Genomic DNA, 25,606 nt, shown 5'->3' with positions numbered 1-25,606 from the left:
CTATGCAATCTTTCCTTGGCCAGATTAATTTTGTAAAGAGATTTGTTCCCGACTTTTCAAGAATCGTATCTCCCTTACAAGAAATGATTAAAAAGAATTCAATCTTCAAATGGGGCCAAGACGAATATGAAGCATTCAATCTAATTAAACAAGCGATTGTTAATGCCCCATCTTTAGCAACTCCAAATTTTTCCGACCCTTTCATTTTATATACATTTGCCTCTGATAGATCATATGCTGCGATACTCACTCAAGCAAATGAAGACAAGGCAGAAGTTCCAATTGCCTTTTTAGTTCAAATCTACAAGGGGCTGAATTAAATTATTCTAACGTCGAGAAGCAAGCTTACGCCGTTTTCAAAGCGATCAAACATTTAAGACCCTTCTTACTTAAAACCCATACAAAAATCATTGTGCCGTTTCCAGCGGTAAGAAATCTTTTAGTACATAAAGATGTGGGTGAAAAGAGAGAAAATTGGGTTATTACCTTACAAGAATACGACGTCGAGATTAAACCAGCAAATATTATAAAAGGTCAAGGTTTTTGTAAAATGCTGGCTGGAGCATCGCTTATTTCCGAAATACCGTCTTCAAAAGTACAAATGTATGAGGTAAGCCTAAACGATATTGAATCATTGTACGCTGATATCATATTTTATCTAAAGAACGGATATGCTCCTTCAAACTTAGATTATACAAAGAAAAGAGCCCTAAGGTTGAAGGCTAAGAAATATCAACTCGTAAACGATGTACTTTTTAGGATAAATTATGATTTTGTTCTCCTTCGATGTCTTGAGAAAGTTGAAGCTGAAAAAGTGTTGCAGGAACTCCATGATGGACCAGCAGGTGGATATTATGTTGGAGATACTGCAGCACATAAAATCTTGCGCGCAGGATACTATTGGCCTACATTATTTAAAGACGCGCATAGCTATGTAAGGAAATGTCGAGTTTTTCAAACTGCTGCTGGAAGACAAAAGAAACCATCATTGCCTTTGCAACCAGTCAATATTGATCAACCTTTTGATCAATGGGGATTGGATATAATAGGTGAGATCATTCCTCACTCTTCTAAAAAGAATAGATATATCCTTATAGCTACATATTATTTTACTAAATGGGTAGAAGCAGTTCCTCTCAAGAAAGCCAACGCTGAACACATCATTGATTTCATAGATTAGTTCATAATCACCAGGTTTGGTTTACCCTCTGCATTAATGTTTGATAATGCATCGTATTTTTCTGGCAATGCTATGACTGAATTTGTGCTCAAAAGAGGTTTTAAGCTTAAATACTCTGCCAATTATTATCCGCAAGGCAACGGGTTAGCTGAATCAACAAATAAAAACTTAATCAGAATCATTAAGCAAACCATTGATCAAAATCATAAGAATTGGCACAAATCCTTAATATATGCTCTATGGGCAGACCGAATAACGCAGAAAGCCTCCATTGGCACTTCTCCCTTTAATTTGGTTTATGGGAAAGAAGTGGTCCTTCCAACTCATCTAGCGATTCCCTCTTTGGCCTTAGTGCAATATATTGATGAAACACCAACCTCTTCCTTACAACTAAGGCAACTACAAATCCTTAAGCTAGAAGAGCAAAGAGAACAGGCTAAAATAACTCATGCGCATCACCAAGCATTAGTAAAAGCTTCTTTTGACTCAAACATGATGTCCAGAAAAGAATTTCAGATAGGGGATCTAGTTTTAAAATGGGATAAGGCTCATGAGGAAAAGGGCAAACATACGAAGTTTCAACGAATGTGGCTTGGCCCTTTCCAAATCGCAAAAATCGTAGGCCCATCTACCTTTATGTTACAAGATTTAACAGGAAAAAGAGAATCTTTACCTGTTAACGGACAGATCCTCAAAAAATACTTTCCATAGGAGATCATTCTTCTATTTTTGTAGATTAGTTTTTCCTTTATTTTAATAATAAAACCAGTTGTAAATGGTTACATTTGGAATTCACGAAAAAGACAAGCATTTCTTTTAAAATTTTGTTTTTTTCGCTTGTATAAATAGAACTGATTTAGAAAATTGATCATTATTATTATAAGATACAGTCAAAGGCTATAAACCTGAAAATGATACTACTTTCAACTTTGTAAATTTTGATAAAAAATGACCTTTAGTTGGAATTTGTTTTATATCAGTCAAATGAAAGGTATCAATAACAAAACGAAGATTCTCTGTAGAAAGGCTCTTTCCAAAAACTCTACCATTGTCGTCTAGAGCTATTCTTAAGGAAACAATGACTTCCTCCCCACCTAGGGAATTACGAGCTTCAAGGAATAATCTAGCGATACACTTTAACTTAAAGAATAAGAGGTCTCATCATGAGCCAACTTATCATGATCATAGATATTATAGCTTGCTGACTTTGCCAAAACTGCATACCACAACAGGGCAATGACTCGAGATTGTTGCAATCAAAAGACAAGGGGTCTCATCACGAGCCAGCTTGTTCAGCAAAGCTATAAATCAAGTGAGTGGCACTGTCATAATTTGGCTACCAAACCAAGGCATTGTTCTTTAAGGATTAAAATAAAATAAAAAGCAATAAGTGTGGATATGGATTTCCCTTTGAAAATCGTATATTTCTCTAAGTAGGATACATGATCATTGTTGGGTAACAGGTAACCCTGTCGAGGCTATAAACGCCTGCTGGCAGCAGAGGCTCTACCTACGACAAATGAGCATATTTAAAACTGATTTACAGAGAAGCCTTTGTTTTTATCTTTATAAACTAAGTAGTGACTGATGTAGATACAATGACTAGCTCTAGGAAGTAAATAAACAAAGTTGACATAGAAGAAACAAACTATCATTAATAGCTGAAAGCATGGTGTACTTCATCTTTCTATAATAAAGTTTGATTTTCTGGAAAATTTTCTATTTTGGAAGTTTAGAAAATTCAAAAGAAAAGCAGAGATAACTGGTTCTTCCAAGTGAATCGCCAATTGTTGTGGCCAGCAACAACCCCCCTTCTTATTTAGTTTTATTTCTAATACTAAATAAGTGGGGACCCTTATCCATAAAATTCAAAAAAATAAATTAGGACTTGTATTTCCTTTTTGAATAAATCTTTTTTTTTTTTTTTTTTTTGTAAGTAAGAAGATTATATTATATAACAAGTATAATACAAAAAACTGCAAAGGCAGTGTGAGCAGGGATGTACAATATTCCTGGGCTAATCGCCTGCTCAGAAGACGTGTTACAATTACACCAAAATGAGGCACACCACGCAGGGTGGCGATAGACAGAGCAAAACATTTCTAGACCACAGGAGCTACCGTGAGTCGATGGTAGAAGTATTAGCCGAGCAACAAACACAGACTAAAGCCGAGATAACAGAGTAAAAAGATAACAGAGAAGCCAGAGCGCGAGTCAGGAAAGGGGCTGACATGAAGACTTTAGAGGTAGTAATTACCCATCTGGGTGGTGGTATCCAAGCCACTGTTCTTGACTTGGCTGTCGATCCTCGCTTGCAGCTCTTCTAGGGATGCAGGCTGAAACGCTACAGAGGTCGATGGCTGAGCAGCGTAGTTCACGTTGGAAGTGGCTGGCTGCGCCACAGGAGCAGTGCTAATGGAGTTCTTGAGAAGCTGGATGAGCAGCATCATCAGACGGTTCTGGGTTTTGATCGATTCATTCACCGCGGTTAATTTGCTGTCCAGGGAGCTGTTGTAATCTGTGATCCTGGCCATCTGTTCTGTGGTGAGATTGACCTGAGTGGTGAGATTAACCTCTGTGACTGATTCCAGCGCTTTAGCAATTAAGGTTTTCATGCGCCAGCATTCCGCCTTGGTACGCACAAACTGTGTGGCCCTCTTCGCAGGCGTGCCGGGGTCTGTTACCCAGTTGACCTCAGCGGCGATCTCCATCTCCGAGCGACCGTCCTCCTCACGCTTTGCCTCAGCCTCCAATTCTGCCATTTTGCGCTTGATCCTGGTTGCAGTCCTGGTTTCGTAGCCATTTCTTGCTGCCTGAAGTTCCCTGTTAGCCGCCTCGCAGCGACTGCTCCCCTCTTTCATGGTGAACCTCTCGTGGCTTGCCCGAGTTGAACCAGAATTGTAGGCGGAACCACTCTCAACACAGACGTTAAGAACAATAAGGAGAACAGGGCAATTGCCCCTGTTTTTATAATGATAGTAGTGATGCTTCCTCAGGGGATCAAAGTAAATGCTTCTGATAGTGGTGGTACCTTGCTGGTAGGTGATCTGAGGAGTCGCACAGGCGGGCCTGTCCCTGGAGGAATTGGAGCTCATGATGTAACTGCAAGGTGGGCGAGCCAGGTGCCAAGTGTGTGGTAAAAACCTTCGCAAAGGGTGGTGGCGCGTGAGGGTGGGTATGCTCCCTGTGCTATCATGCCTGAAGTTGATCCTTCGGGCCTTGTACCACCGTCTTCCACTCAGAATTGCCATTAATGGTAGTGATTCCTTTCCATGCAAATCCTTTCCGTGCGTGCTGAAAGGACAGTGTTTGATGTGCCGGATCCCGTCGCTTAAATCGTTATGATCTCCAATCTGCAGGAGCTGTTGCCGCCGGGAGTACCACCGCCCCCTATGTCCAATCAGCCCGTTGATGGTTTCAGGTTGACACTCCTTACCTGTCTTCTCGTAGTTTCGAGATTGTTGCCAAGTGCCATCCTCGGTTAAGGTTGGGTAGCCTGAGTAAGATCTTTCGCTGCCAGTTGTATGCATGCTTCCTTTATGGTTGGGTCGTCAAACTCCCGCCAGCATCTGTCAATGGCTATGTTGGGGTTGTCTGCTCCACAGTTTGCCAGATGGTCAGCAAGACCATTCGCTTTTCTTCTGGTTGTTTGAAAGATAAGACCCTTCATCCCCATAACTAGCTCAGCTATGTTTTCCGTTGCTTTGGCTAGCCTCCAATGTTTGGTCGCTTTGCTTATGGCCGTGCCTGTCTGTAGGCGTTTAGCCGCCCTGATAGCCAAAAGAGAGTCTCCTTCGACTATTAGATTTCCCCTTCTGAGATTTTTTAGGATTTTTAAACTCTGCTCAAGTGCAGCAAACTCGGCCTCATTATTAGTTGCTTCACCTAAAGCTCTGCAGAACATGTGAGTGATTTCCCCTGTTTGATTTCGGACAGCTCCCCCAATACCTGCTATACCAGGGTTTCCCCGAGAGGCACCATCAAAGTTCATTTTCAGGCTGCCCATAGGAGGTCGTTGCCACATCGAAGAAATTGAAGCGGGTTGGTTAGAACCTCCCCCTGTTGGTTGATGGCACACAGTTTCCAATTGAAACGCCTTTAAGATTCTTAAATCCTGAATAGTTGGTTTTTCCTCAGCTGCAGCTTTGCATTTGGCTTGTATGAGCTGTTTGATATTTGTTGAGATGGATTCCTTTGCAAATTCTGGGCTTCTAGTTTCTTCTCTGAAGATTCGGCGGTTGCGTTCTTTCCAGATGGTCCAAACTATAAAGCCGGGGGCAGATTTCCAGATGCTTTCCACTCTGTTCACTTTGGAGAACTTGCTTCTCCAGTTGGAGATAGTTTCCTGTATTGAATCCCTGTTCCGGTCAGAGGCTCTGAGAATGCTTTCCATCCATTCCCAGAGCGTAGAAGCCCATTCACAGGAGTTAAGGAGGTGGTTCATTGTTTCCTCCTCCTTAGTGCACATAGGGCACCTGGATGGTCCACTGAAGCCTTTCTTCATAAGGTTTTCCCAGGTGAGAGTCCTCTTCTGCATTAATAGCCATAGAAAAGTTCTTATTTTCGGCCAAAGCAAACTGTCCCACACCTTAGTTGCCCAGGGTAGAATATTTGGTGGTCCTTCCTCATCTATGATGTTCCGGGCCTCTTTCAGAGAAAAGTTCCCGTTCCCTTTGGGCCCCCATCTGAGCTTGTCGTTCTCGGTTGCAGTTATAATTTTCCTTTTTGAATTTTGTTGATTTAAATCTTGTAGAGTTTCCTGAGGGAGATCATTGTTATTTAAATCAAAAGCTGTCCACTGCCTCCAATCCTGGTCAGCATTGTTGGTCGACCAGTACTGACTTACAGTGAATTTGCCTGCCTCTTGCTGACTTTGTTTCAAGGGAAGGAGAAGAGGGGAATCCAACTTGGGAAGCTGTTGCCAGGCATCTTCCCAAAAGAGAGCATTGTTGCCATTCCTTATCTCCCAGAAGCTATGATCCTGGACTATGCTTCTATTGGCCTGAGCGTGGTTCCAGATTGGTGAGCCATTGCGGGTGATCTGCATCCTGATTATGTCTAGATTGTTGCTGTTTGGCATGTACTTCTCTTTCCAGTGAGTGGCCCAGGGAAGACTCGTATCTGAGATCCATTTCCACCAAATCTTGGCTCCACAGATGTTATTTACTGTTGCTGGATCAACTAGATTTAGCCCTCCCTTGTTCTTTGGTTTGCATAGCTTTTCCCAGGCCACCAGAGCCCATTTTTTCTTCTCGCTGCTTCCGCTCCACAGAAAGGAGCGCTGAATGGCGCGAATTTGGTTTAAGACCCCTTTTGGTGCCGGGAGGATAGAGAGCATATAGTGAGGAATTGACTGCAAAACCGCCTTTGTGAGAATTAGTCTGCCTGCAAAGTTTAAAGCTCGGTGAGTCCAGTGTTTACTTTTCCTTTCCAAACTAGCTAAAATTTTCTCCCAGTGCCCTTTCTGCCAAGGTTTCAGCGTGAGGGGGGCACCAAGGTATCTGGAGGGAAGGGATCCAATTTTGAACCCAAGGAGACGGGAGAGGTGAGACTGAATGGAAGGGTGAGTGTTGAAGAAGAATAGAGTAGATTTGGAGAAGTTGATCTCCATCCCTGAGGCATGGCTGAAAAGATTGAGAATGTTTCTGAAGGCTAAGGCTTCTTTGACAGTAGGGATACCGTGTAACATGGTGTCGTCCACGAATTGTTGATGGGTTGTGGCTTGACATTCTCTAATGGGTTGAAGGCCTCTGACGATGCCTTCTTCTTTGTTCCTTGTTATTAGTCTGCCAAGTCCCTCCATGAAGATGATAAACAAAAAGGGGGAGAGGGGATCGCCTTGCCTAATGCCTCTGGTTGGTTGGAAGGGAGCTGAGGGAACCCCATTCACAAGGATGGAGTGTTTAGGTGACTTGATGAGGGCTAGAATCCACTTGATCCACTGAATGCTGAATCCAAATGCTACAAGCACAGCTTCCAGATAGGACCAGCTAACCTTATCATAAGCCTTGGAGAGATCAAGCTGCATGAGCATACCTGCTTCTTTTTTGGAATGAAGAGAGTGAATCATCTCCTGCGCAAGCAAGATATTATCCATGATTTGCCTTCCCTCCACATAGCCAGATTGTTCTGGAGATATGATGCCCGGAAGGATAGCTTTCAACCTATTTGCAATGACCTTTGAAATTATTTTATAGATGACATTACAAAGAGCTATAGGCCGGAATTTTTTTGGAGTATTGGCCGCTTCCATTTTAGGAACAAGAGCTATGAAGGTGGAATTTAAGGATTTAAGAATGGTCTTGGAGCGTCTGGAGTCTTCCACTATTTCCCATATATCTTGCTTGACGATGTTCCAGCATGCTTTGTAGAAGTTGATGGTGAAGCCATCCGGGCCCGGAGCTTTATCATTGGGCATGCTTTTGACAGCCTCCTCAACTTCTTCCATTGTAATTGTTTTTCGGAGGGACCAGTTCTGTTCTTTAGTAATCATTCTGGGAATTACTTCTGTGATCTTTGAAATGGCTTCCTCCCTATCAATGTCTGGTTCCTGCACTATGAGGCTGAAGTGATTTCTGAGGGAGGCTGAGATTTCATTATGATTTCTTATGAGGTTCCCCTCCTCATCTTTTAACTCCAGGATTTTATTAGCACTTCTGTAATCCATGGCTGATCTGTGGAAGAACTTTGTATTTTGCTCCCCTTCTTTCAGCCAAAGAATTCTGGATTTCTGTTTCCATAGAGTTTCTTCCTGTTTGCACCTGGTGTGCCATTGCTGCGTGAGTTCCTCTTCTAGTTTGCTTGTCTCCTCCTCTCTGCGGCCTTCCATGCCTTCCTTTTGTATTAGTTCCAGTTTCTCTTCGATAATTGCTTTCTCCTGGAAGATATTTCCGAAGACTTGTTTGTTCCATTCCTTCAGTTTAAGTTTGATGTTTTTTAGTTTCTGTTGCAGAGTGAACATTTTGGATCCTTCCTCCCTTGTGGGCTCTTTCCACCATTTCTCTACCATTTCTAGGAAAGAGGGATGTTCTATCCAGAATTTTTCAAACCGGAAGGGTTTGTTTTTGGGAGTCTCCTGAATCTCAACTGCCAGAGAGACCGGCCAGTGGTCTGATCCTCCACTGGGGAGGATGTTTGATTCTACGTCTATTCCTTCCAGTATCAGATTCTCTGAAACTAAGAAACGGTCCAATCTAGAAGCAATGAGCCTATCTCCCCCCCGTCTATTGTTCCAGGTATATTTTCCGCTTTTGGGATAAACATCCACCAATTTTGCATTCTCTATGAAGCTTATGAAGGCCTCTCCATCCCTGTGTAGTTTTCTTAGGCCTCCTTTCTTCTCCAGGAGGGAGGTTATCATATTGAAGTCTCCCCCTAGGATGAAATTGGCATTCTGTTGTCTTTCTATAAGTTTGGTGAGCGAATCTAGAAAACAAAATTTATCTTCTATCTTTTGGGGACTGTAGACATTAATACAGATGAAAGAAGAAGAGTTACCTGTTGGCTGCATCTCCAAAGCCAGGTAGTGCTTGCTGGCTTCAGCTGTTAAGAGATGAAACCTTCGAGTATCCCAAAAGGTAGCTAGGCCTCCCTCACGTCCCTTACTTTCAATCTCCATAACTTCAAGATTCCTGCTTATCTTCCTTCGTAGCATGCCTATGAGTTCACTGTTGCATTTGGTTTCTTGGAGAAACAGCATATCCGGATTATACTTCCCCATTATTCGTTTTAGGACCCTCTGTTTGGCCTGACCACTTATTCCTCTGGCGTTCCAAGAGATGACCTTCATAGTTAACAATTTGGTTGGAAGGACGAGTACTCATCTAGCTGCCTAATCAAGCTAGCATTGATTAACATTTCGCCAAGTTCCTGTAGCTGCTCTGTGTTTGTTTTCCGGCCCCGTCTGCGCTTGTGTCTTGGGCCGGAAATTCTTCCCAACTGCAATTGGTAGTGTGGAGAACCTCCCTTGATTATTCCAAGTTTGCCTTTCTGTTTCTCCATAAGTGCCTTCTGCCGTGCGATAAACAGGTCATTAACCTTCCTTATTTCTTCCTCTGGGACTGCTTCCATTCCCTTGGCTTTCCAGCTTGCCACCAGCGCCTTTAGGTCCATTCCATCCGTTGCGAGGGTGTTTTCCAGCTCCCAGTCCTCACTTCCTACTTCACTTGTCTGCATATCTGTCTCCTCCTCCGTTTCGACGATTCTGTCGGCCATGAGGACCTCCCCTCCTGTTGTTGCATCCGGCCTTTCTTCTTCTGTGGGTTGTCCCTGCTTCTCTTGCCTCATGTTTCCGTGGGGAGTGTGCTGCTTTTCCTCCGAGTCCGTCTCTAGGTCAAGAACCTCAAAGGGGTTGCTGAAATAGTTCCTATCTACTCTTCCTTTACCATTTTTCCTTCTGATGGCTCTCTGCCTGTTCTTGGGTTTAATGAAGTTATTCTTATCTCTGGTAGTCTGTGTTTTTTCCTCTTCTATCTCCTTTTTGCTCAAGGGGCAGTCCCTTACTAGATGTCCATGCTCGTGGCATTTCCGGCATCAGAAGGGTATTTGCTCGTAATCTAGCGCCTGAAAGTATTCTTCGTCCCTGTAATCAAGCCAAACCCCCTCGTGCAGCGCTCCTGACACATCTAGTTCAACACAAATTCTCGCGTAGGTGGTGTATCTTTTCTGCATGGTTGCTTCTGAGGCTTTGACAAAGGTGCCAAGCTTGTCTCCGATTTGTTTCAGTGCATTAAGACCCCAATAGTCGATGGGTAGGGAGAAGAGTCTGATCCAGACAGGCACTTGAGTGAAAGTTTCCTTCTCTGGTACAAAGTTTGGCTTCCAATGTCTCATGTAGAGCCCGGCTGCTGCTAGAAAATAAGGGCCTCCCTCAAACACTCTGTCCTTGTCTTCTAAACTGGTGAAAACAACTGTGAAAAAACCTTTGGCTCCTAAGTGCAGCTGCACGTCCCCTTTCGGTTTCCATTGTTGTCGTATCCATTGACAAAGGGTTCTCTCAGAGGGCCAGATGCCCATGAATTTGCAGATGATGGCATGTTCCGCCATGTGATCCCTGTATGCTTGGATTTCAAGGTCGTTGATAGTTACCCTCAGACTGTCTTCTTTTTTTGGCTTGCAGGCACTGTTGTTCACGTGGGTTCTTTTGGGGTCTGCGTTTGTCTCCCCCTCCTTCTCCGGATAGACTATTCCTTTACCTTTCCCTTCTTTGTCGTTTATGGTTTTCTCCTTTTCATTTTCTGATGGCTGCTTTCGGTCATCATTCTTGTCCTGTTTGTCTGCAGTGTTTCCCTTTACTGTATTCCTAGCGCCTGCGGCTTTGTCTGTCTTGTCAGAATGTGGCTGCTTTTTTTCCCTGTTGCTCTTGCCGCTGAGCATCTTACTGTTCAGACCCTCGATTCTCACTCCCACCGTAGCTTTTTGTGGTTACGAATGCGCTACCACTTGTTTGAACGACGGGGTCCCACTGGACCCCTCGGCACCCATTCTTCCCGAACCCACTGCCCCGCAATAGGACAGTGACACCCGAAACGAGCTAATGGAGAACAGTGCGTCTACAACAAAGGAAAACCTAAACCCTAGACAGGTTAGGTTAAGACTCCATTATCGAACCAGTCGCCAAGGTCAGCAAGCAAAGTGTTTCTTCTTTTTTGAATAAATCTTACTATCATAAAACCTAGGAGAATACTCGAAAGTCCCAAAAAGACTTGAGTTTGTGATAAGTTCGAACAAAGCCGTTCCCTTAATAAAAAGCGTCGCATCGCAAAAAGGTAAAGGATGCCTTCCTACAAGCGAAATCCTAAGATTGCGAAATCGCGATGCGAGATCACCCATCAAAAGATCCTTATCGCATCACATGCCTCAAATATCACTTAAGCTGAAATGCCTCAAACCGCCGATATGCGATGGTGCATCTCGCAAATCGCATTTCGCAGAAAACACATTGTAACGAATGTTTGCCACACGCAACGAATTTGCGATATTGCGAAGCAAATCGCAAAATTGCCTTATCGCAGATCTGCAAGGCTCGTTGTTCAAAAAAGATTTTTTCCATAAACCGATGCCCAATTATGTGCGTTAATGTTAATTTAATGAGTTAATTGGCAATCATTAATGAAATATGGTTTTGATCTGATCGAGGATCCATTTCACGTAAGGTGATATATTTTATATGTTTTTTGCATTTAAAGCTTTCCCGTCACCTTTTTCTTATCATTATTCTTGCCTCATTTGTAAACTGCAGGAGCGAAAAGCAGAGAAGTGTACATAGCAGTGTTTAGAATATTATGGGAAAGAAGGGTAAAGCTCTAAGTTTTGAAGATAAAGAGATGACGCCCTTATACACAGACACCACCTGTAACAAAGATGCCTGTATTACTACCTGGGAAGGCATGTACAGTCTACTCGAGGAAGAAAATCCCAGGGTAATGGAGGTTACAACGACTGCTGGCTCACATGGGTCATCTGAAGCGTCTATTATAGAACTAGCATGTTCTTTCTTGCACCGGATAGCAGCGAGGTCCAAAATTCTTCCATACATGGACATGGTCAAATGGGTACTGGATAGTGCTGATATCACGGATAGGCAATTTAAGACTCAGAGCCAAGAGTGTACAAAGTCGTTCTTTCCACAAAATTTAAGGTTTATAAAAAAAGGCACACAAGAGGCAAAAAATAGCATCAGGGAAGCCCGGATCAAGAAATCGAGGCAGTTTCCAATGCGTGACTAGTGCTAATCGTGCATCGCCAAGGAAAACCTCTTAAAATCAAAAGCCTCTAATCGCTCAATCACCTGTAAGCTTGGAAATTTGTAGGAAAAAAGTGCTAAAGGCAGAAGGTAAAACTTGAACTCAAAACCAGTGGTATTTATCTTCAAATAGCATGTAAATATCTACCAAATGTACAACATCTACAGACAAGCTGGAGAGAGAAGGCTCAAGAAAAAGCAGAGTCCATCAAAAGGTTAACCAAGTTGAATTGGGATTCTTACTGGACGTACTTGGTAAAACCACACATCCAGTGCATGACTCTCAAATGTATCATTAATTCTGCCGAGAAGATGGCGCCAGCTCTTGCCGATTCTATTTTCGCAGGACAGCTAAAGTCGGAAGTCAGCCAGCCAACTCTCCTCAAGAAAACGCTGAACGCTTGCGACTACAAGGAATAGATACATAGATAGTTAGTTATTAGTTTTAGTTTTAGTTTTGCTTTATTTTTTCCTAAAATGAGGACGGTCATTTAAACCGTATCCTACATTTTTGTAATAAATTATTTTTAGATTTAGCTAGTAGTATTTAAACCCTTCTCATGCATTTAGAGAAGGTTCCTGAAATTTATCAAAAACTTGTCCTCAAAACATGCACTTTTGCACCCTCCAAGGAGGTTTTGATGAATGAATGGAACATGATTTATTGATATCTGCGTTTAATAGCTATTACTGATGTTGCACTTTTGTACTCTTAGTGGATGTTGGATTAAGAAGAGATAAATCATTATTGCTGGAACTCAAGAGTAGGACTCATTATAAATGGTACTTTTATCTCTTAACAAATTCTGCTTGTGTGTTATGGTGATATTCATGTTCAGTTATTTATGTATGAATGCTTAAATGTTTGAGATATCATTTGGCACTTTTGTATGGTGATAGCTATTTATTTATGCTTAATATATGAGTGACTTATTATGCGATATGTTTTTCACAACTGTTCAGCTAACTTTTTATACGAAAAAATTCATCTTTATTGAATTATTTTCTTATAGCAATTGAATGATCTTTATTACCAATTGCTGTAGAAACTATTTTAGATCGCATAATTGAAAGATCAAATCCCGGGGTAGTTTTAGAATTAGATATTTCTGTTTATTAGAATAAAATTGCATGGGGTTAAATTAGACTTAGAATAAAAGCATTTTACTTAGAAGTTATTAGAAAGGAAATATCAATTCTCAACACACACACACATAAATTGGGAAACTGGTCCCATATCCCCAATTGGACCCACTACACTAAACAGAAAAGGAGCTGCTAACCAAGGTCCGGACCGGGTGGGTATCCACCTTGTTGTAGACCTGATTTTCGAGGCTTCAACAGGAGGGTACTATGATGGTGCTTCGGTTCTTGATTAACATGGCACCTATCCATTTCATTGAACTTCCTTAGTTTGTCTTGTCCTTTGCGTAGGATTTTCTAGTGCTCTAATTTTTTTCCCATGCCTCGCTAGAGAGCGAGAGTTCAAATGGGTGTCTCATATTGCCAAGAGTGGGCCACAAGGGAAATGCTTGCATGCACCGTCGTTTGGAGGATTTTGCATCATGCTATCATGAACTCACACTAGGACACATTCAAGAAGAGCTCACATGTGTTGAGGGGGAATCTTCACCACAGAGACATCTCCTCTCAGACATGGAGGTTATCACTAAATGGGCGGACTAGATACCAAAAACTGGACACACAGGAGGCCAGTTCAACCAATTTATGAAAATTGTTGATCTTTATTGGCAAATGAAGCTTATACTAGGTCTCACGCTCGTAGATCGACATGAGCATCAAGAAAATATTCTCCACTCCCTTGAGCATCTTCATAGGCATCTGAAGGACTTAGATTGAATGATGAAGTGAATTGAGATTTAAGGATGGAGTGAATTGATCAACATCTCGACTTTTCCCCCTTGGTGGTGTAAACATTTGAAGGCACTAAAGATCACATCCAAGTCATATTTTAAGATTCAAATTACTCTGCCTAATTATTTATATGTATATGTTTCATGCTTCTTGTATTATAGATAGTCTTATGCAAAGTTGTTTAGGAAAGCTTATCAATTATGTTTTGTTTATTTTTGTCTCTCCTAGTACTCGGTTGGCCCTCTCCTTTCTACGGAGAGTAATTTTTTGAATCTGGTCAGGTCTCTGAATGAGAGACTAACTTGAATGCTTTCAACTTATCTTGTAAACTCCATTTTTTGAAGGCAATAAAAGTTTCACCCTTATATATATATATATATATATATATATATATATATTCAATGATGTGGATTAATTATATATAAAATGTTAATTAGTCAATAATGTGAATGAATACTAGCATAGAACCATGGTAAGCCCACATCTATCAAAGGCATAAAGTGATCAAATCCATTTAGGTTTGCTATCAAATCTCTTGAGATGCAAACCTCTTATCAAGTGCAAAAATTGAAAAAAAGGTTTAAGATAGTGGCTCTTGATACATGTGGGGCTATTATGGATCTACATTAGCTCTTTATATATATACATGTGGGGCTATTATCGATCAACACACACACACACACACATATGTATATATGTCATGTGTTTAACTCCATGTTGAACATGTTAAGGAATTACACATCTCTTTCATCCTGTAGAAATTATTTATTTTTATTTGTTGTATATAATATATGCATATATTTGATCCCTTGCACTTAATGGATCTATGGTTACCATAAAACTTTGTTGGTTGTATATATATATATATGAGCCATGTGTCAACTCCGAAACGAATATGGAAGGAATTACACAACTCCATCTTGAGCAACACACTAATAAATAAATTGTTTTAACCATAAGAATTTTTTTGTTTTCATTTGCGTTATACCATATACATAGTTAATATCCAAATATTTTACTTAACATGTCCATTGACATATTTTATTTTTAACCACTTTGTGCACATTAATTTTATTATTATTAATGTAGTTTTAAATACAAGTCCTCCTCATTAGTGAAAATATAAGAATTTTTTAATTTCAATTACTTTATCTCTCTTTATATAAAATAGATATAATATTATGTCAACATTGAATTTATGGTTGACAACAATATATATATATATAGAGAGAGAGAGAGGTGGTTCACGGGTGGCCGCTACATCCACGGAAAATCTGGGCAGATCAACCCCGAAGGGAATATTTTAAAGCCCTTCGGCTGACTAGAATGGCCTAACCCTAAGGGCATCGAGGAGAATTGACCTTGTGAGCTCCCAATCGGCAAGGTACTTAACAACGGGGACTCGACCAGTTGAGCTAACCCTTGGGGCTTATATATATATATATATATATATATATATATATATATATATATGCCCATCCCATGTCAATGTACATAACATAAATACATTAGGTCAAAATAGCCGTTAGCATTATAGCTGTTGGAGTCTCTGCACACTCTATTTAATCAAGCTAAGCCGGATTGGTTCTTCAACTTGTCCTGACGATGAACCACACTGGTTGGTTCGAAAAGCGTCGACAAAAGATTGGTTATGTGATTTTGCCGAAGACTATCTTAACAATGTTATGGATCAGAGAAGTCTAAATTCCTTTATAAATACACCTTCTTCATATATGATTGTAACATTAATATTATTATTTATTAGTGAAGAAATGACACATTATCCTTTATATTAAAAAAGTAGAAACCAATTATAGATGAAATTATTATTTTTTACTTTCAATTACTTTATCTCTCTATATAAAGTTGATGTAAAATTAAGATGGAAATTAAAGAATTTTATTTATGGTCAACATTGGAATTTTTTTTTGTTATTACTATTTTTTAATTTGTTAATATAAGTATTATTTTATTATTTTTAAATGTGGTGTTTCAGGACAATATCTCCACCATATGAGTTGTAGAGCGCTTCTCGATGTAAGCATATAAAATTTTGATTAGTCAATAGTGTGGATTAATAATATATAAAATCAATATAATGTTGACAATAAATCTATTATGTGATGGATCCATAAAAAATTTCTCAACATATAAAATGTTGATTTATTCACTCTTTGTAAGTCAATGAAAGAATTTAAAATATTTCAATATAAAATATCTCAATAAACTTGTCTTACACACACAAGAATATAACCTTCAAATATTAAGGTGAGATCTATACTTTTTATTATAAAGGATTTTGTACATGTGGAATATTTTAATTAAAAAGTTAAGCATCAGCCACCATGTTTAATGGGATTGGGACACCTATGGGGACTTGGGATGATGATAGGTGGATGATACTAGGCAATTATATGGGAGAATTATGGATGGTTTAGGGCAAGACAACCCACATTCATATGTGTTGGTTCAGATTTTTTGCTAGCCATAACCACAAAGATGGAATTGGTACTAGACCTCAATCCATATTGGGAGAGCAATGGATTTAGTAGTACATGGATATATATCCTTCAATCCTCATGAATGTACCTATGGTGAGGAAGACACATAAGTAAAAATGATGAAGGAGGAAGTGATAATGAAGGGTGGTGTACACCAAAGCCAAAATTTCGACCTTAAATCTACACTCAAAGATGATGGAAATGATTTAACAATGAATAATTTTGGGGTTGATCCCAAAAGGGTGGACCACTAATATTTAGTGCATCCAACGGTCTGTCATCTTGTGGGTACTTTTTTTCAACTTGATTCGAGTCTTTGCAACTATTCCTCAAGGGCATGACTCAACAAGAGGTTGGCGGAAACCGAGTTGTGGGGTGAAGGAAGTATGGTATCAAGGGGGTGTCACATTGTCGGAACACATAGCAGGAATGACAATATGTTCTTCATCAACAATAGGAAGCAACCTTTGGATCAAGGAAAATCAGAAACATTCATCAAATGGTAGTAGCAGTAGAGGAGGGGTTTCATATGCAACAAAGAAGGTGTTGGAAAAATTGAGCACTACTAAGAAGGAGGGGGGGGTGTGATATGAGAAGTTAAACCAAAGCAATCATGAGAGCAACAATAAACAACTAAACCAAAGCAATCATGAGAGAAACAATAAACAACTAAACCAAAGCAATCATGAGAGCAATAATAAACAACTAAACCATCAAAGCACAACCACAAAACCAACATCACACATGAAACACAAGATTTTTGGTGGAAACCCTTATGGGGTAAAAACCACCCTTGTTGTTGTTGCACTACAATGAATCTCTATTATATCAAGCAATGGTCTTATACATAGATTTGTTGACTCCCATCAGCTAGGAAACTCAAACTCATATACTATTGGCCAACACCCATTAACCAGGAGACTTGATTCTACTGATAAGATCGAAAGACTATGTTCTCACATAGATCTAGGGACAACCATCCACTAAAATCCACCACGATTAACAATCCTCACCCAACTCTGATTGGATGGAGAAATTGCTCCTTTCGCCAATACTATTGAATTGCTACTCCATTCTCATGAAGTTAATGCTCCTCTACTCTATGCAGACCTTGTTTCATATATTTTCACACTAGATCCAAGACACTCTGCTCAAATCTGATTCAAATCTGTAATCCAAATCTCAGTAGCAAGGATCTCTGCAAATGATATAAAAATACCACAAAAACATGCTCTCTACTTAAGCAAATAGTGGCCACAATCCATCCAACAAAAACTAAACAATACTATCACCATCAACAAAAATAACTTTTGCACTCAGCCATAACGTCAAACCCTCACTCCAAAATATAATTACTGCATAATACAATAAACAACATAAAAGACAATGGCTATCTACCAAATGCACTAGCAACACCTGCAAAATAAATGTGAGAGTCACAAACTTGGAGCTATACCAAGCTCTCCATCTCTACCAACAAACTTTGCTGCATCTCTCTACATCTCTAATATGAAATATGAAGTTCTGCATCAATACTCTACTTCAACAATTCGATTTTCTCATTCTGCAATCATTGGCACTCGTACATTGAAGTAATCCTTCTCACAACTTGGTCTGAAACATTCCTCTTCTATGCAACATTCTCTAACTCACTCTCATATAGAACCAACCATCACTCAACTCCAAAGTGAAGAATATAAAACATGCAGGGAAAAATGCATTTTTGGACTGGGGTCAAGGCTACACAAAGTTGACAAAAACCAACCACTATCAGCACTACTTTGGCACTAAAGGTGTTCACACCCACTAGAGGAATTTTCCAACCAATTTCAAATTTTTTCAATTAGTATAGAACCTTCTAGGAAATTCCATGTTGAAATACTCTGGATGTGCATGAGGAATTCAGAGGAAATTTTTTTTTAAGCCTTAACCACACCCACAAAACTACCAATTTTTTGTTGTAGCAGCACTTACAACCACACACATAAGCATGCATCCCTACGGTTAGGGCAGAGTACAAGGAAAAACATAAGAACCTCAACTTTGAAGCTTTGCTACCTATTCGTTCACCTTCTCCAACCTCTGTACACTCTTCTAAACCTCTTTCAATTCCAGTAACACCTCTACAAGTGGATCAAACATGTATCCCAAGTGTCACTGCCAATTTGACCTAATGGCCAACAAACAAGGATTGGATTTTCTACCAACAAGTCATATGCTCTCCTCTAACAACTGCACAAGATGAAACACATCTATAACACACTGAAGCACATCTCCATCATCATCATCAGACCATCACACCGTCGCAACAAGTCATCCTCAAATTCCTGCATTAGGTAGGCATCTTGCACTAAGTCATGAACACCACTAGCCCATGAGCAACCATCATCATAAGTGTGGCATCCATGCATCATATGGCCAACACTACGTTGCCATCAACTACCAACACAACCAACTCAAAGTCAACACAGCTAGATGCAATCAAGCTACAAGGAATACATCAAGACATCAGCTAGTCTACATAGGGTTGAAATCAATGCCAACATCAGCTAGCTGCAACCATGAACATCACAATTTCAACATAAGGGGGTGGAGGAAGTGAAGGTGAGGGCCAAAGAGAAGTAGATGGGCATGTTTGATGATTGAGTTCTTGGTCCAGGTGGATGTCGGTGGCCACCCACCTATCCCACTTGTACCCCCACAACTGTCTCTTTCAGTTTTTCAGTTTCCGTAATTGTAGCACAATTTACTATTTTTAGCAGTTTTTTGGGTCCTGAACTTCCGGAGCCGTTTTGAGGGCATAAAAGACGTTTTTGGGAAATCTGGGAGCAACATGGGTCTGGAACCATGTTGCTCCACCCAAAGTTATACTTCTCAGATAGATCTTTCTAACGAGCTATTGTACGTGTCAAACAAAGATCGGGTGCCAAAGTTACGACCCCGGGAAGTTGATGTACCAATTTACGCAGAGCATGCGCACTATCATCCTATTGACAAACTTCGTATGGCCATTATTCTGGGGATGGAAAGTAGTCAACTTGGTGAGCTTGGTGTCCAATAGTGTCCAAAGGCTTGACCAAAATGTGCTCAAGATCTTGCTATCCTGACCTAATATAATGGTCTGCAGGATCCCAAAATGTACCCATACTCGTTCAAAGAAGAGTTTGGCAGTGTCCTTTGCGGTGATACTCTTCTTGTAGGGCGCCAATATAGCCATCTTAAAAAATTTGTCAACGACCATAAATACACAGTCATTAACATGCTTGGTAGAAGGGATGCCAGACATATAATGTATGGAGACAGAGTCCCGCAACTGGTTGGGAGTAGGAAGAGGAGTGTACTTACCAAGTTTTTCATCAGTCCTTTTGATAAAACATTTGATTCCAAAAACTCTAAAGTGTTTACAGTAGGAGGCTTACCATACCAAAGTTTATATGGATTTTGATCACTATTTACTCGAACATTAGCTTTGTTGAGAATAGTCACGGTAGAAAATGAAGCTTCATCCGAGAAGGTGGTAGGAGTTCCAGATTCATCAAGCATAGCTCGAGCCATTTGTTGAACTGTTTTGTTCATTCTTTCTACTACGCCATTTTGTTGAGGAGTTCTAGCAACAAAGAACTGCCTTTTTATTCCATGTTGTTCACAAAAATCAAAGAATTCATATGATATGAATTCTCCCCCTCGATCAGATCTAAGACATTTGATTTTTCGATCTAATTCATTTTCAACTAAAGCTTTGAAGGCTTTAAACTTTTCAAATGCCTCATCTTTATGCTTTAGTAGACCTATCCAGCACATTCTAGAAAAATCATCAATGAATAAAATAAAGTACTCTTCTCCTCGAGGTGACTTTTTCCTTGTTGGTCCACACAAATTAGTATGGATGAGTTCAAGAGGCTTACTAGCTGATCCTTCTTTTTCATTGAAATGAACTCTGGTTTGCTTACCGACTTGACATGGTTTGAAAATGGTATTTTCTGGGATGCTGATATCTAGAAGATCATGAACTGCCTTGAGTCTGCATGCTTTTCTTATTTGAGAAAAACTTAGATGCCCCAATCTCTTGTGCCATAACCAGTTTTCATCTGTTTTGCTTAGATAGCAAGGTATTTGTCCTCCTTTCAGTATGTATAGATTGTTTGGAGTTCTTGTACCTTTGATTACAGTCTTTCCTGTATCAAGCTCGCAAACCACACATCCGTTTGATCGAAGCACAACTTCATTTCCTTGATCACACATTTGACTGACACTCATCAAGTTATGTTTTAAACCATCAACATACATGACATTTCCAGCGTTAACTTTTTCTTTCAAATAAACAAAATATTTACCTTTAATGACAGTTGGTGTGTCATTTCCAAAGGAGACATTCTTTTCCTTTTCTAAAGCATTATATGAATTAAGTTTCTCTATATCACTTGTCATGCGTTTAGAGCATCTATTGTCGATGTACCACTAATTCTCTTTTCCTTATGCAAACATAGCTATGCCACATCTTTCTTATTGAAATTCCTTCTTTCTCCATACCTTGGAATTTGATGATGTTTTCTCCTTTTGAAGTGTTGGCTGAAATTTTCTCTTGCATTCAGATTCTTCATGACCAAAGTTATTACAAAACGAACATTCAATTTCATCTTCAAGAGGAGAAAAGTTATTATAGGAACTTTTCTTGATTCCTATTACGCTCCTTTGATTTCATGCTTCTCTAGTCATGATGGTTTTGTAAGCAACACATTGAGCAGCCTTATGCCCAAAGTTATGGCATGAAAAACATTGTCCATTAAAGAAGTTTCTGCGATCATAGAATCTTTTGGCATTGTTTACCTGTTGGTTGATGCTTCTATTGATGTTCATCCTTGGAGTAAATTGAGCATGATTTACCTGATGAGTACTTTTAGGCTTTTGCTAATGATTGACACACTTCTCATTGATCTTCGCTACATCAAGGTAGCTTTTGTTGGAGGCTGACAACTTTTGTGATTGGGATGATTCTTCAATATATCCAAGACCTGTATTTATAAGAGGAGAACGCTGAACTTTGATGATTTCATTTAAAGTTTTTGATCCTTTAGCAAATCTAATATTAAGAGATTTTGTCTTCTCAAGTTCTTTTCTTAGACCCACAACTTCACATTCTAGTTTTTCATTGTGCTTTTCTCTTTTAGTGAGTTGATGTGTCAACGTGTCTATGATCATATTCTTTTCTTCTAAACAGATTTTGAGTTTTGTGATTTCTTCAAGAAATTCTTCCTCTTCTAAGGCATCCAAAAAATCATCATTGTCATAAGCCATGAGTAGTTTATAATCTTGTTCAGTTTCATCTTCATCACTATTAGATAAACCATCACTATCTTCATGGGTATAGTAACTTCTTTTATTAACAACCTGTTTTCTATTTCCTTTTGCATATTCCTTTCCCTTTTCATATTTATCTTTATGAGGACATTTGGTAGCATAATGGCCAACTCTACCACAAGCAAAGCATTTGAATGGTAGCTTACCTATGAATCTTCTAGAACCCCGTTGAAGTTTCTTGACAAAGTTTGCCTCATCTTCTTCTTTTGAAATATATCCTAATTCATTGTGTAGAAAATCTGATGGTAGGTTAACCCAATAATGCAATATAAATCAAAGCAAAATACTATAACCTACTTCTACTATCAATTTGTGGAAGCTTAAAGATCGAGCTAAACAATATAACCAGAAGAAGAAGAATCAATGGCACAATACACATGAAAATACTTTGGGGAAAGCCTCAGCTAAAAACCCCACACTATCGTATTATCATACATGGTGGAAATACATAGGAATTATACAAAGCCTTAGCTCTCACGGCTAGCCAACTCTCAATACAATCCTCACAGATACTCACAGGAAATCTTGGCTTCTCTCCAACCTTCCTCTCTGCCCTCCAAGCTCCTATTTCCTTGCGTTGTTCCTTGTGGATGATTAGCCTTCCAAAACTGCGCAATCCTCAAGGATGAATCCTTGACTGCATGCATGAGTTTTCTCCATGAGAAAACACATGCAAATAATAATACATTGTCCTTGAACATTAATCTCAACTGGGTCTTTCTCAGAATAGACATGCATGAGTTTCTGATGAGAGAATCTTCAGTTAACTGGAGTAGCACTAGTTGAGTGCATTAATGCATCAACTGACTGTTAACTCACTATTAGTTCCTCAAACAGTTTGGAACTTTAACTGGACTTAACTCAGTAAACTGAGTTAACTAATTACAACTCAAATATAACTCAATATTATTTCCTTAATTTGAGGGATAACTCTTGCATGACTTCAGAAAGACTTCTAACTTGAATTTCTCCAACTAACTAATTTAAAATAAATTAATTAATTATTTCCAAGTAGCTGTTAAGACTAAATTCGATTTTAATTCACAATTTAATTGAAGGACAAATTAAATTGGAATATTCTTGTTTCCATATTTCAACACTCCCTCTCAACAAGAAAGGGATTATCTGCCACCTCGATCATGTCTCTATGGAACTCGAATTTACACTTTGACAATGCCTTTGTCAAAATGTCAGCATCTTGTTCCTCTATCGAAATATACTACAACAACATGATCCTCTCAACCTGTGAAAAGCCATGGGAAACAAATCTTGCCTTATGCTTCTCCACACGACCATCAGTAGCTTGCTTTACTTTGTAAAGCCAACGGGAACTCACAACTGACTTGTTCTCCAGTCTCGGAACCACGTCCCAAACACTTTTACAAACTGTGGAGTCATACTCCTCCACCATAGTATCAACCCAAATCGGCTGTTGCACTGCTTCCTCAAAGGAAGATGGCTCTGTCTCAACACATTCCCTTGCAAGGTCCATGTATCCAGTGTACCTCTCAAGTGACCTCCTCTGTATGTGCTGAGAAGATGGTGCTCCCACATTCTCTCTTGCATCCTCCAATAATCCATCAACTTCTCTTGTGCGCTTTCGTCCATCTCTGGAAGACTCTGCTTGAGTGGATGTCTCCACTCCTGGAACCTCTGCATGCAGCTGCTCCGCATCAGTATGAGGCTCCTCCTCCTTAGGAACCAACAGTTCCTCCACAACCTGTAGTTGGAGCTCCCTCTCGAGTGAAACTCGCATGGCCTTCTGCTCATCAAACTTGAGATCTCTGCGAACCACCGTCCTCCGACTGGTAGGCAAGTACACCCGATAGTTGTGAGGTGTATCAGTGTACCCCACAAATATCCCAAACTATGTTGTTGACTCAAGCTTCTTCCGTGCATCCTTTGTCACATAGAAACATACCGATGAGCCAAAGGTCCTGAAGTAAGCCACATCTGGTCTCTTACTGGAGAAAGCTTCCTCTGATGTCTTCATCCCAAGCATGTGATGTGGGCTTCTATTATGCAAATAGACCACTGTGTTGCATGCCTTAGCCCACAAGCGAAGTAGTAGGCCTTGGTCATGCAACATTTCCCGTCCACCCCATTGTGTTGTGGGTTATGAGGTGCTGTCAACTCTCATTTAATTCCTTTCGCTACATAGAAGTCCTTAAACTCTTGAGAGACATATTCTCCACTGTTGTTGCTTCTCAAGGCCTTGATCTTCTTCCCTAACTCTTTCTTGACCAAAGCTTTGAACTCACAAAACTTTGTGAAAGTTTGGTCCTTCTTCTGCATGAAATAAATCCAGCATTTACGAGAATAGTCATCAATGAAAATCACATAATACCTTTGCTTCGTTGTGGATGTTGTCAAGAATGGTCCACACAAATCAGTATGAACTCGCTCTAAGATAGCCTCTACTCGACTGTCTCGATCATGAAAGGAAGACTTGGTGTACTTTCCCAAGGTGCAACATTTGCATGTGTCAACTTGCTCAAGTTTACCTTTGGGAAGTCTTGTAGATATTTGCTGCATTATCTTCAAAGCCCCATAAATGGCCCAACCGCCTGTGCCACAACTCGCCAATGTCTTGGCTTTGCACCAATTCTGCTTTCGTACTCAATGTTGCACAATCATCTACCTCTGGTTTATAAAGATTCTTCACTGAATCCCTATCGTCTTGGTATGACCTGTGGCTATGTGTGTTACACAGTAATTTATCACTGCCTTCCTGTCAGTCACCCTGCTGTGTCCAAGAAGTCACAATCACTAAGTGTTTGATCCCTGAACTGGCTTAAAAACCCATTTTTCCAAAGTTTTGTGCATCAGCGCGTCTGTTCCTAAAATAACCGCGATGACCAGCGCCCCACAGTCTATTTCGTGCGCTGCCATCGCGGAAGAACATCACTTTTCCGCGATGACACACAGCGCGGCTTTCACGTGTCCTTCCGCGCTGACATGGCTTGTTCAGTTATTGTCATGTGCTGACAGCGCGGCAGTCTCCATATAATCCGCGCTGATCCAGTTTGGGCGAATTTGTTCAAACAACCAGCCTTCCAGATCTCTCCAGGCTTGGTTGTTAGCTTTGTGAATGTCGACTCCCTTCTATGGCATGTCTGTTCGACCCTTTGCAACTACTTCCCTTGAAGATAAGCTCATCCTTCCACCCTTTTAGGAGACTCCTTCTCCTATATAAACTTCCACCATTACCATGAGCAGCTGGTTGGATCTAGTTAGAAACTAGTGGAAACTAGCTAGACTTAGCTTGGATTGTACAGAGCTTGTAGTGCTCAGATTGCTGCTATAGGTTTGGTGTGTTAGGAGTGGAAGTGATTCATTGCTTGGGGAAGTTTGTTTGTGACATTTGTGTGAGAGAGAGAGAGTTGTTTGTCTTGGGAGAACCATCCTCAAAGGTGAATGCTTGAGATACATGCTGACTGATCCCTCCTGAGAAGTTTATCGACGTCAGAACATTTGGTTGTACTCTTCTCTATTCTGATTAATAATAGATGACTGCTATTATTGTTCCATTCTCGTTTGTTTATGCAATGGATAAATGTGAATTATGTCTTTTCTGACTGACATATAGTTACTTTTACTAGATTTCACGCTTGCGTTTGCTTTCTCTTCGTGTGTGCAGGTGTCCGTTCGCGGGGATCGCGGAGGACTGTGACCAGCTGAAGCGAAGGAGTGAAGGAGACATCTCTTCGTCCAACGACAGCGTAGGAATCCAAGTAGGTGCTCTTTACTTCTTGTTTAATTGTAACTAGGAACATGCGTGGCAGCATTGTGTGATTGTTGCTAGACCCCTATTGGGCTAGTAGGGATCGCCTCTATCCGTAGAGGGGATTTACCTTCTCAACAATGTGTCTTAGGAATGCCTTTCCTTTACTGAAGAAAACATCGTAGCCTTTGTCCTCCAACATTGTGACCGATACCAAGTTCTTC

The sequence above is a fragment of the Pinus tabuliformis genome, chromosome 8 (genome assembly GCF_031772625.1).
Source record: "Pinus tabuliformis cultivar Carrire ecotype Pingquan chromosome 8, CPIR1, whole genome shotgun sequence".
Lineage (NCBI taxonomy): Eukaryota > Viridiplantae > Streptophyta > Pinopsida > Pinales > Pinaceae > Pinus > Pinus tabuliformis.
This window is presented reverse-complemented; position numbering follows the sequence as displayed.